The sequence below is a fragment of the Pelophylax lessonae genome (genome assembly GCF_965119305.1).
Source record: "Pelophylax lessonae genome assembly, chromosome: 8".
In the NCBI taxonomy this organism is placed as follows: domain Eukaryota; kingdom Metazoa; phylum Chordata; class Amphibia; order Anura; family Ranidae; genus Pelophylax; species Pelophylax lessonae.
The window spans coordinates 175,255,580-175,268,714 of NC_138775.1; positions in this window are offsets into that span (position 1 = coordinate 175,255,580).

Genomic DNA, 13,135 nt, shown 5'->3' on the forward strand with positions numbered 1-13,135 from the left:
CTTGGGGGTCACCCTGTTGTGTGGCTGGCCGGCTTGCTGGAACACTGTGGTGGGTGGCTGGCTTGGTGTCATCCTGTTGTGGGTGGCTGGCTTGGTGTCACCCTATTGTGGGTGGCTGGCTGGCTTGCTGGAACACTGTGGTGGGTGGCTGGCTTGGTGTCACCCTGTTGTGGGTGGCTGGCTTGCTGAAACACTGTGGTTGGTGTCTTGCTGGAACATTGTGGTGGGAGGCCGGCTTGGGGGTCACCCTGTTGTGTGGCTGGCTGGCTTGCTGGAACACTGTGGTGGGTGGCTGGCTTGGTGTCACTCACTCACCCTGGCCTGTTGTGGGTGGCTGCTGGCTTGCTGGAACACTGGTAATGCTGGCGGGAGGCTGGCTTGGTGTCACCTGGGTGACTGGTTTGCTCGCTGGAACCCTGTTGTGGAGTGGGCGGCTGAATGCTAGCACCCTGTTCTGTTGTGGGTCGAATAGCTGGCAGCTGGCATCCTGTGGTGGGTGGATGGCTGGTACCGTCCGAGAGCACTGTGACCGGACAGGACTGCAGCAACATGTCTGGTCTGAAGAAGGAGCTGTTGTGAGCATGCCCCGAAACCGGTAACCACCCATTCCTCGTCTATGGCCGCACGGTCCTTCTGTGAGGTTCGCCGCAGCCACACTCTGATTCAGCCCCCGGATTGGTTTAGGCTGCTGGCAGCTTCCACAATGGGTACACGGTGAATTAGGAAGGACGCCGGGTTGTGACGCTCCACTTTTTGCTTTTATGTAAGTCTTGATATGAGCTTAATAAATTTGTTATTACTGCTTCTCTGAGTGAAGCCTTCTCTTTACTCGGCTTATATGTGGGATCTCGCTTCGGCACTTTAAGAGCTGCCCTTGATGATAGCACTAACACTGTGCTGTTGGAACATTCACCATGAGTCGGGTTAACATCTCACCGATCAAAGTCAAATGTCTGGAACAAAGGACCCATTCCCCAGCAAGAGCGCCCATTCTTTTTCCTTTTGGACCGGACTGCAGCTGGCTACGCACGAGGCTGTCTGAGGCGTTCTTAAGACAGGGAACGTGTGCAGCACGCAGTGAAATGATGTCACGTGGGAGGCGGTGTTAGAAGGCAGAACGTGTGCACGCAACATACGCAATGACGTCACAAAAATATTGGCAATATCGATAAATCCAAAGGCTGATTCCGATGAATCGGGGAAAGTGCATATCGGCCCACGATACGTGTTGCCCATAATCAGTCGATCTCTAGTACTGAGGAAGACCTCCTACCCTACCACCCCAAGGTATCGAGACGCTGAGAATGCCCTCCTACCCTACCACCCCACAGTATTGAGGCACTGAGGTTGCCCTCCTACCCTATCACCCCAAGCTATCGAGGCACTGAGGAATCCCTCCTACCCTATTACCCCAGGGTATCGCGACACTGAGGATGCCCTCCTATCCCTTCACCCCAAGGTATCGAGACACTGAGGAAGCCCTCCTACCCTTCCACCCACATTATTGAGGCACTGAGAAAGCCCTCCTACCTCAAGGTATTGAGGCACTGAGGTAGCCCTCCTACCCTTCCACCCCACTGTATCGAGGCACTGAGGAAGCCCTCCTACCCTTTTATCCTCAAGATATCGAGGCACTGAGGAAGCCCTCCTTCCCTTCCACCCCACGGTATTGAGGCACTGAGGAAGCCCTCCTACCCTTCCACCCCACAGTATCGAGGCACTGAGGAAGCCCTCCTACCCTTCCACCCCACGGTATCGAGGCACTGAGGAAGCCCTCCTACCCTTCCACCCCACGGTATCGAGGCACTGAGGAAGCCCTCCTACCCTTCCACCCCACAGTATCTAGGCACTGAGAAAGCCCTCCTACCCTTCCACCCCACAGTATTGAGGCACTGAGAAAGCCTTCCTTCCCTTCCACCCCACATTATCAAGGCACTGAGGAAGCCCTCCTACCCTTCCACCCCACAGTATCGAGGCACTGAGGAAGCCTTCCTATCCTACGGTATCGAGGCACTGAGGAAACCCTCCTACCCTTCCACCCCACGGTATCGAGGCACTGAGAAAGCCTTCCTTCCCTTCCACCCCACATTATCAAGGCACTGAGGAAGCCCTCCTACCCTTCCACCCCACAGTATCGAGGCACTGAGGAAACCCTCCTACCTCAAGGTATTGAGGCACTGAGGAAACCCTCCTACCCTTCCACCCCACAGTATCGAGGCACTGAGGAAGCTCTCCTACCCTTCCACCCCACGGTATCGAAGCACTGAGGAAACCCTCCTACCCTTCCACCCCACAGTATCGAGGCACTGAGGAAGCTCTCCTACCCTTCCACCCAACGGTATCGAGGCACTGAGGAAGCCCTCCTACCCTTCCACCCCACGGTATCGAGGCACTGAGGAAGCCCTCCTACCCTTCCACCCCACGGTATCGAGGCACTGAGAAAGCCCTCCTACCCTTCCACCCCACGGTATCGAGGCACTGAGGAAACCCTCCTACCCTTCCACCCCACAGTATCGAGGCACTGAGAAAGCCTTCCTTCCCTTCCACCCCACATTATCAAGGCACTGAGGAAACCCTCCTACCCTTTCACCCCACAGTATCGAGGCACTGAGAAAGCCCTCCTACCTCAAGGTATTGAGGCACTGAGGTAGCCCTCCTACCCTTCCACCCCACTGTATCGAGGCACTGAGGAAGCCCTCCTACCCTTTTATCCTCAAGATATCGAGGCACTGAGGAAGCCCTCCTACCCTTCCACCCCACGGTATTGAGGCACTGAGAAAGTCCTCCTACCCTTCCACCCCACAGTATCGAGGCACTGAGAAAGCCCTCCTACCCTTCCACCCCACAATATCGAGGCACTGAGGAAGTCCTCCTACCCTTCCACCCCACAGTATCGAGGCACTGAGAAAGCCCTCCTACCCTTCCACCCCACAATATCGAGGCACTGAGGAAACAATCCTACCCTTCCACCCCACGGTATCGAAGCACTGAGGAAGCCCTCCTACCCTTCCACCCCACAGTATCGAGGCACTGAGAAAGCCCTCCTACCCTTCTACCTCAAGGTATCGAGGCACTGAGGAAGCCCTCCTACCCTTCCACCCCACGGTATCGAGGCACTGAGGAAGCCCTCCTACCCTTCCACCCCACGGTATCGAGGCACTGAGAAAGCCCTCCTACCCCACGGTATCGAGGCACTGAGGAAACCCTCCTACCCTTCCCTCCCACAGTATCGAGGCACTGAGAAAGCCTTCCTTCCCTTCCACCCCATATTGTCAAGGCAATGAGGAAGCCCTCCTACCCTTCTACCTCAAGGTATCGAGGCACTGAGGAAGCCCTCCTACCCTTCCACCCCACGGTATCGAGGCACTGAGAAAGTCCTCCTACCCTTCCACCCCACAGTATCGAGGCACTGAGAAAGCCCTCCTACCCTTCCACCCCACAATATCCAGGCACTGAGGAAACCCTCCTACCCTTCCACCCCACAGTATCGAGGCACTGAGGAAACCCTCCTACCCTTTCACCCCACAGTATCGAGGCACTGAGGAAGCTCTCCTACCCTTCCACCCCACGGTATCGAGGCACTGAGGAAGCCCTCCTACCCTTCCACCCCACGGTATCGAGGCACTGAGGAAGCCCTCCTACCCTTCCACCCCACGGTATCGAGGCACTGAGAAAGCCCTCCTACCCTTCCACCCCACGGTATCGAGGCACTGAGGAAACCCTCCTACCCTTCCACCCCACAGTATCGAGGCACTGAGAAAGCCTTCCTTCCCTTCCACCCCACATTATCAAGGCACTGAGGAAGCCCTCCTACCCTTCTACCTCAAGGTATCGAGGCACTGAGGAAGCCCTCCTACCCTTCCACCCCACGGTATCGAGGCACTGAGGTAGCCCTCCTACCCTTCGACCACACGGTATTTAGGCACTGAGGTAGCCCTCCTACCCTTCCACCCCACAGTATCGAGGCACTGAGGAAGCTCTCCTACCCTTCCACCCCATGGTATCGAGGCACTGAGGAAACCCTCCTACCCCACGGTATCGAGGCACTGAGGAAGCCCTCCTACCCTTCCACCCCACATTATCAAGGCACTGAGGAAGCCCTCCTACCCTTCCACCCCACGGTATCGAGGCACTGAGGAAGCCCTCCTACCCTTCCACCCCACAGTATCGAGGCACTGAGGAAACCCTCCTACCCTTTCACCCCACAGTATCGAGGCACTGAGGAAGCTCTCCTACCCTTCCACCCCACGGTATCGAGGCACTGAGGAAGCCCTCCTACCCTTCCACCCCACGGTATCGAGGCACTGAGGAAGCCCTCCTACCCTTCCACCCCACGGTATCGAGGCACTGAGAAAGCCCTCCTACCCTTCCACCCCACGGTATCGAGGCACTGAGGAAACCCTCCTACCCTTCCACCCCACAGTATCGAGGCACTGAGAAAGCCTTCCTTCCCTTCCACCCCACATTATCAAGGCACTGAGGAAGCCCTCCTACCCTTCTACCTCAAGGTATCGAGGCACTGAGGAAGCCCTCCTACCCTTCCACCCCACGGTATCGAGGCACTGAGGTAGCCCTCCTACCCTTCGACCACACGGTATTTAGGCACTGAGGTAGCCCTCCTACCCTTCCACCCCACAGTATCGAGGCACTGAGGAAGCTCTCCTACCCTTCCACCCCATGGTATCGAGGCACTGAGGAAACCCTACTACCCCACGGTATCGAGGCACTGAGGAAGCCCTCCTACCCTTCCACCCCACATTATCAAGGCACTGAGGAAGCCCTCCTACCCTTCCACCCCACGGTATCGAGGCACTGAGGAAGCCCTCCTACCCTTCCACCCCACGGTATCGAGGCACTGAGAAAGCCCTCCTACCCTTCCACCCCACGGTATCGAGGCACTGAGGAAACCCTCCTACCCTTCCACCCCACAGTATCGAGGCACTGAGAAAGCCTTCCTTCCCTTCCACCCCACATTATCAAGGCACTGAGGAAGCCCTCCTACCCTTCCACCCCACGGTATCGAGGCACTGAGGAAGCCCTCCTACCCTTCCACCCCACGGTATCGAGGCACTGAGAAAGCCCTCCTACCCTTCCACCCCACAGTATCGAGGCACTGAGGAAGCCCTCCTACCCTTCCACCCCACGGTATCGAGGCACTGAGGAAACCCTCCTACCCTTCCACCCCACGGTATCGAGGCACTGAGAAAGCCTTCCTTCCCTTCCACCCCACATTATCAAGGCACTGAGGAAGCCCTCCTACCCTTCCACCCCACAGTATCGAGGCACTGAGGAAACCCTCCTACCCTTCCACCCCACTGTATCGAAACACTGAGGAAGCCCTCCAACCCTTTTATCCTCAAGATATCGAGGCACTGAGGTAGCCCTCCTACCCTTCCACCCCACAGTATCGAGGCACTGAGGAAGCTCTCCTACCCTTCCACCCCACGGTATCGAGGCACTGAGGAAACCCTCCTACCCTTTTATCCTCAAGGTATCGAGGCACTGAGAAAGCTCTCCTACCCTTCCACCCCACGGTATCGAGGCACTGAGGTAGCCCTCCTACCCTTCCACCCCACGGTATTTAGGCACTGAGGTAGCCCTCCTACCCTTCCACCCCACAGTATCGAGGCACTGAGGAAGCTCTCCTACCCTTCTACCACACAGGAATCGAGGCACTAAGGAAGCCCTCCTACCCTTCCACCCCACAGTATCGAGGCACTGAGAAAGCTCTCCTACCCTTCCACCCCACGGTATCGAGGCACTGAGGAAGCTCTCCTACCCTTCAACCCCACGGTATTTAGGCACTGAGGTAGCCCTCCTACCCTTCCACCCCACAGTATCGAGGCACTGAGGAAGCTCTCCTACCCTTCCACCCCACGGTATCGAGGCACTGAGGTAGCCCTCCTACCCTTCCACCCCACGGTATTTAGGCACTGAGGTAGCCCTCCTACCATTCCACCCCACAGTATCGAGGCACTGAGGAAGCTCTCCTACCCTTCCACCCCATGGTATCGAGGCACTGAGGAAGTCCTCCTACCCTTCCACCCCACAGTATCGAGGCACTGAGAAAGCCCTCCTAATCTTCCACCCCACAATATCGAGGCACTGAGGAAACAATCCTACCCTTCCACCCCACAGTATCGAGGCACTGAGGAAACCCTCCTACCCTTTCACCCCACAGTATCGAGGCACTGAGGAAGCTCTCCTACCCTTCCACCCAACGGTATCGAGGCACTGAGGAAGCCCTCCTACCCTTCCACCCCACGGTATCGAGGCACTGAGGAAGCCCTCCTACCCTTCCACCCCACGGTATCGAGGCACTGAGAAAGCCCTCCTACCCTTCCACCCCACGGTATCGAGGCACTGAGGAAACCCTCCTACCCTTCCACCCCACAGTATCGAGGCACTGAGAAATCCTTCCTTCCCTTCCACCCCACATTATCAAGGCACTGAGGAAGCCCTCCTACCCTTCCACCCCACAGTATCGAGGCACTGAGGAAACCCTCCTACCTCAAGGTATTGAGGCACTGAGGAAGCCCTCCTACCTCAAGGTATCGAGGCACTGAGGAAACCCTCCTACCCTTCCACCCACATTATCGAGGCACTGAGAAAGCCCTCCTACCCTTCCACCCCACGGAATCGAGGCACTGAGGAAACCCTCCTACCCTTCCACCCCACGGTATCGAGGCACTGAGGAAACCCTCCTACCCTTCCACCCCACGGTATCGAGGCACTGAGGAAACCCTCCTACCCTTTCACCCCACGGTATCGAGGCACTGAGGAAGCCCTCCTACCCTTCCACCCCACGGTATCGAGGCACTGAGGAAACCCTCCTACCCTTCCACCCCACAGTATCTAGGCACTGAGAAAGCCTTCCTTCCCTTCCACCCCACATTATCAAGGCACTGAGGAAGCCCTCCTACCCTTTCACCCCACAGTATCGAGGCACTGAGAAAGCTCTCCTACCCTTCCACCCCACGGTATCGAGGCACTGAGGAAACCCTCCTACCCTTCCACCCCACAGTATCGAGGCACTGAAAAAGCCTTCCTTCCCTTCCACCCCACAGTATCGAGGCACTGAGGAAGCTCTCCTACCCTTCCACCCCACGGTATCGAGGCACTGAGGAAACCCTCCTACCCTTTTATCCTCAAGGTATCGAGGCACTGAGAAAGCTCTCCTACCCTTCCACCCCACGGTATCGAGGCACTGAGGTAGCCCTCCTACCCTTCCACCCCACGGTATTTAGGCACTGAGGTAGCCCTCCTACCCTTCCACCCCACAGTATCGAGGCACTGAGGAAGCTCTCCTACCCTTCTACCACACAGGAATCGAGGCACTGAGGAAGCCCTCCTACCCTTCCACCCCACAGTATCGAGGCACTGAGAAAGCTCTCCTACCCTTCCACCCCACGGTATCGAGGCACTGAGGAAGCTCTCCTACCCTTCAACCCCACGGTATTTAGGCACTGAGGTAGCCCTCCTACCCTTCCACCCCACAGTATCGAGGCACTGAGGAAGCTCTCCTACCCTTCCACCCCACGGTATCGAGGCACTGAGGTAGCCCTCCTACCCTTCCACCCCACGGTATTTAGGCACTGAGGTAGCCCTCCTACCCTTCCACCCCACAGTATCGAGGCACTGAGGAAGCTCTCCTACCCTTCCACCCCATGGTATCGAGGCACTGAGGAAGTCCTCCTACCCTTCCACCCCACAGTATCGAGGCACTGAGAAAGCCCTCCTAATCTTCCACCCCACAATATCGAGGCACTGAGGAAACAATCCTACCCTTCCACCCCACGGTATCGAGGCACTGAGGAAACCCTCCTACCCTTTCACCCCACAGTATCGAGGCACTGAGGAAGCTCTCCTACCCTTCCACCCCACGGTATCGAGGCACTGAGGAAGCCCTCCTACCCTTCCACCCCACGGTATCGAGGCACTGAGGAAGCCCTCCTACCCTTCCACCCCACGGTATCGAGGCACTGAGAAAGCCCTCCTACCCTTCCACCCCACGGTATCGAGGCACTGAGGAAACCCTCCTACCCTTCCACCCCACAGTATCGAGGCACTGAGAAATCCTTCCTTCCCTTCCACCCCACATTATCAAGGCACTGAGGAAGCCCTCCTACCCTTCCACCCCACAGTATCGAGGCACTGAGGAAACCCTCCTACCTCAAGGTATTGAGGCACTGAGGAAGCCCTCCTACCTCAAGGTATCGAGGCACTGAGGAAACCCTCCTACCCTTCCACCCACATTATCGAGGCACTGAGAAAGCCCTCCTACCCTTCCACCCCACAGTATCGAGGCACTGAGAAAGCCCTCCTACCCTTCCACCCCACGGAATCGAGGCACTGAGGAAACCCTCCTACCCTTCCACCCCACGGTATCGAGGCACTGAGGAAACCCTCCTACCCTTTCACCCCACGGTATCGAGGCACTGAGGAAGCCCTCCTACCCTTCCACCCCACGGTATCGAGGCACTGAGGAAACCCTCCTACCCTTCCACCCCACAGTATCTAGGCACTGAGAAAGCCTTCCTTCCCTTCCACCCCACATTATCAAGGCACTGAGGAAGCCCTCCTACCCTTTCACCCCACAGTATCGAGGCACTGAGGAAGCTCTCCTACCCTTCCACCCCACGGTATCGAGGCACTGAGGAAACCCTCCTACCCTTCCACCCCACAGTATCGAGGCACTGAGAAAGCCTTCCTTCCCTTCCACCCCACATTATTAAGGCACTGAGGAAGCCCTCCTACCCTTCCACCCCACGGTATCGAGGCACTGAGGAAGCCCTCCTACCCTTCCACCCCACGGTATCGAGGCACTGAGAAAGCCTTCCTTCCCTTCCACCCCACATTATCAAGGCACTGAGGAAGCCCTCCTACCCTTCCACCCCACAGTATCGAGGCACTGAGGAAGCCCTCCTACCCTTCCACCCCACGGTATTGAGGCACTAAGGAAACCCTCCTACCCTTCCATCCCACGGTATCGAGGCACTGAGGAAGCCCTCCTACCCTTCCACCCCACGGTATCGAGGCACTGAGGAAGCCCTCCTACCCTTCAACCCCACGGTATCGAGGCACTGAGAAAGCCCTCCTACCCTTCCACCCCACGGTATCGAGGCACTGAGGAAACCCTCCTACCCTTCCACCCCACAGTATCGAGGCACTGAGGAAGCTCTCCTACCCTTCCACCCCACGGTATCGAGGCACTGAGGAAGCCCTCCTACCCTTCCACCCCACGGTATCGAGGCACTGAGGAAGCCCTCCTACCCTTCCACCACACGGTATCGAGGCACTGAGGAAGCCCTCCTACCCTTCCACCCCACGGTATCGAGGCACTGAGAAAGTCCTCCTACCCTTCCACCCCACAGTATCGAGGCACTGAGAAAGCCCTCCTACCCTTCCACCCCACAGTATCGAGGCACTGAGGAAGCTCTCCTACCCTTCCACCCCACGGTATCGAGGCACTGAGGAAGCTCTCCTACCCTTCCACCCCATGGTATCGAGGCACTGAGGAAACCCTCCTACCCTTCCACCCCACAGTATCGAGGCACTGAGAAAGCCCTCCTACCCTTCCACCCCACGGTATTTAGGCACTGAGGTAGCCCTCCTACCCTTCCACCCCACAGTATCGAGGCACTGAGGAAGCTCTCCTACCCTTCCACCCCATGGTATCGAGGCACTGAGGAAACCCTCCTACCCTTCCACCCCATGGTATCGAGGCACTGAGAAAGTCCTCCTACCCTTCCACCCCACAGTATCGAGGCACTGAGAAAGCCCTCCTACCCTTCCACCCCACAATATCGAGGCACTGAGGAAACAATCCTACCCTTCCACCCCACGGTATCGAGGCACTGAGGAAACCCTCCTACCCTTTCACCCCACAGTATCGAGGCACTGAGGAAGCTCTCCTACCCTTCCACCCCACGGTATCGAGGCACTGAGAAAGTCCTCCTACCCTTCCACCCCATGGTATCGAGGCACTGAGGAAACCCTCCTACCCTTCCACCCCATGGTATCGAGGCACTGAGAAAGTCCTCCTACCCTTCCACCCCACAGTATCGAGGCACTGAGAAAGCCCTCCTACCCTTCCACCCCACAATATCGAGGCACTGAGGAAACAATCCTACCCTTCCACCCCACGGTATCGAGGCACTGAGGAAACCCTCCTACCCTTTCACCCCACAGTATCGAGGCACTGAGGAAGCTCTCCTACCCTTCCACCCCACGGTATCGAGGCACTGAGAAAGTCCTCCTACCCTTCCACCCCACAGTATCGAGGCACTGAGAAAGCCCTCCTACCCTTCCACCCCACAGTATCGAGGCACTGAGGAAGCTCTCCTACCCTTCCACCCCACGGTATCGAGGCACTGAGGAAGCTCTCCTACCCTTCCACCCCATGGTATCGAGGCACTGAGGAAACCCTCCTACCCTTCCACCCCACAGTATCGAGGCACTGAGAAAGCCCTCCTACCCTTCCACCCCACGGTATTTAGGCACTGAGGTAGCCCTCCTACCCTTCCACCCCACAGTATCGAGGCACTGAGGAAGCTCTCCTACCCTTCCACCCCATGGTATCGAGGCACTGAGGAAACCCTCCTACCCTTCCACCCCATGGTATCGAGGCACTGAGAAAGTCCTCCTACCCTTCCACCCCACAGTATCGAGGCACTGAGAAAGCCCTCCTACCCTTCCACCCCACAATATCGAGGCACTGAGGAAACAATCCTACCCTTCCACCCCACGGTATCGAGGCACTGAGGAAACCCTCCTACCCTTTCACCCCACAGTATCGAGGCACTGAGGAAGCTCTCCTACCCTTCCACCCCACGGTATCGAGGCACTGAGGAAGCCCTCCTACCCTTCCACCCCACGGTATCGAGGCACTGAGGAAGCCCTCCTACCCTTCCACCCCACGGTATCGAGGCACTGAGAAAGTCCTCCTACCCTTCCACCCCACGGTATCGAGGCACTGAGGAAACCCTCCTACCCTTCCACCCCACAGTATCGAGGCACTGAGAAATCCTTCCTTCCCTTCCACCCCACATTATCAAGGCACTGAGGAAGCCCTCCTACCCTTCCACCCCACAGTATCGAGGCACTGAGGAAACCCTCCTACCTCAAGGTATTGAGGCACTGAGGAAGCCCTCCTACCCTTCTACCTCAAGGTATCGAGGCACTGAGGAAACCCTCCTACCCTTCCACCCACATTATCGAGGCACTGAGAAAGCCCTCCTACCTCAAGGTATTGAGGCACTGAGGTAGCCCTCCTACCCTTCCACCCCACTGTATCGAAGCACTGAGGAAGCCCTCCTACCCTTTTATCCTCAAGATATCGAGGCACTGAGGTAGCCCTCCTACCCTTCCACCCCACAGTATCGAGGCACTGAGGAAGCTCTCCTACCCTTCTACCACACAGGAATCGAGGCACTGAGGAAGCCCTCCTACCCTTCCACCCCACAGTATCGAGGCACTGAGGAAGCTCTCCTACCCTTCCACCCCACGGTATCGAGGCACTGAGGAAGCTCTCCTACCCTTCAACCCCACGGTATTTAGGCACTGAGGTAGCCCTCCTACCCTTCCACCCCACAGTATCGAGGCACTGAGGAAGCTCTCCTACCCTTCCACCCCACGGTATCGAGGCACTGAGGTAGCCCTCCTACCCTTCCACCCCACGGTATTTAGGCACTGAGGTAGCCCTCCTACCCTTCCACCCCACAGTATCGAGGCACTGAGGAAGCTCTCCTACCCTTCCACCCCATGGTATCGAGGCACTGAGGAAGTCCTCCTACCCTTCCACCCCACAGTATCGAGGCACTGAGGAAGCTCTCCTACCCTTCCACCCCACGGTATCGAGGCACTGAGGAAGCTCTCCTACCCTTCAACCCCACGGTATTTAGGCACTGAGGTAGCCCTCCTACCCTTCCACCCCACAGTATCGAGGCACTGAGGAAGCTCTCCTACCCTTCCACCCCACGGTATCGAGGCACTGAGGTAGCCCTCCTACCCTTCCACCCCACGGTATTTAGGCACTGAGGTAGCCCTCCTACCCTTCCACCCCACAGTATCGAGGCACTGAGGAAGCTCTCCTACCCTTCCACCCCATGGTATCGAGGCACTGAGGAAACCCTCCTACCCTTCCACCCCATGGTATCGAGGCACTGAGGAAGTCCTCCTACCCTTCCACCCCACAGTATCGAGGCACTGAGAAAGCCCTCCTACCCTTCCACCCCACAATATCGAGGCACTGAGGAAACAATCCTACCCTTCCACCCCACGGTATCGAGGCACTGAGGAAGCTCTCCTACCCTTCCACCCCACGGTATCGAGGCACTGAGGAAGCCCTCCTACCCTTCCACCCCACGGTATCGAGGCACTGAGGAAGCCCTCCTACCCTTCCACCCCACAGTATCGAGGCACTGAGAAAGCCCTCCTACCCTTCCACCCCACGGTATCGAGGCACTGAGGAAACCCTCCTACCCTTTCACCCCACAGTATCGAGGCACTGAGGAAGCTCTGCTACCCTTCCACCCAACGGTATCGAGGCACTGAGGAAGCCCTCCTACCCTTCCACCCCACGGTATCGAGGCACTGAGGAAACCCTCCTACCCTTCCACCCCACAGTATCGAGGCACTGAGAAAGCCTTCCTTCCCTTCCACCCCACATTATCAAGGCACTGAGGAAGCCCTCCTACCCTTCCACCCCACAGTATCGAGGCACTGAGGAAGCCCTCCTACCCTTCCACCCCACAGTATCGAGGCACTGAGGAAACCCTCCTACCCTTCCACCCCACAGTATCGAGGCACTGAGAAAGCCTTCCTTCCCTTCCACCCCACATTATCAAGGCACTGAGGAAGCCCTCCTACCCTTCCACCCCACAGTATCGAGGCACTGAGAAAGCCCTCCTACCTCAAGGTAGTGAGGCACTGAGGTAGCCCTCCTACCCTTTCACCCCACTGTATTGAGGCACTGAGGAAGCCCTCCTACCCTTCCACCCCACGGTATCGAGGCACTGAGGAAGCTCTCCTACCCTTCCACCCCACGGTATCGAGGCACTGAGGTAGCCCTCCTACCCTTCCACCCCACAGTATCGAGGCACTGAGGAAGCTCTCCTACCCTTCCACCCCATGG